We start from the raw sequence: 919 nt of genomic DNA, 5'->3' as shown, positions 1-919 counted from the left end.
ATATTTTGAAAATGTTATGGTGTATAGAAGATGCTAAGATAAACATTCAGTCAAAATTTCATGTATCTACGGTAATTTTTTTTAAAGTTACACCAAAAACCAAATTCAATTTTGTGAAAAATCGATTTTGCGTAAAAATTCCCGTTTTTTTTTAATTTTCTTTTGTTTTTCCCGGCGCTTTTGAAATTCACTGGGAAATTTAAATTTTGACCTCCCCAATGCACCAACGATATTCACTTTCTGATCGAACAAGATACTGAAGTTGAAAATCGCAGCATTATTTTGACTACTTATCGTGTACACAGACACAAAAAAAATAAAAAAAAATAAAAAAATAAATAAAAAAATAAAAAAACACACATCATTGTAAAATCAATACATTCATCGTTCCACTCAGAATCTAAAACAAACATCATTGTAAAATCAATACATTCATCACTCCGCTCAGAATCATAAAATGGAATCAAATACAGTAAAGATTTTATAATAATTTCCACAATGCTTCGTTGTTTTCGTCATTTTTATTTTACCAGTCAGTGACTTGAAATAATTGTATCGTAGGTACAATTTTCGATCAAAATGTCTTCATTGCAATCAGGTCCCCCAGATATTTTTTTTATTTCGGTACAGCAGTATTATAAATGAACTCGAGTCCCGTTGAATTTATAGCCAGTGTCGGCCTGGGGATCTAAAGGGCCCAGGAGGCAAATTATTCAAAGGGCCTCTCAAAAATACCAAATCTCAAAAAAATAATTTAAAAACGTTTTATAGATATTTATCACATAATATTGATCGATATATATAGTAATATATAACATAGATCAAACATCACAGGTTCGTAATTTTTAACTCTCGAGATTATTCGTGTAGTACTTATAATGAGTACCTATCCTGCGAGATACAAACTAATTTTTTCAAA

This window comes from Acyrthosiphon pisum, chromosome X (genome assembly GCF_005508785.2).
Source record: "Acyrthosiphon pisum isolate AL4f chromosome X, pea_aphid_22Mar2018_4r6ur, whole genome shotgun sequence".
Taxonomy (NCBI): domain Eukaryota; kingdom Metazoa; phylum Arthropoda; class Insecta; order Hemiptera; family Aphididae; genus Acyrthosiphon; species Acyrthosiphon pisum.
This window is presented reverse-complemented; position numbering follows the sequence as displayed.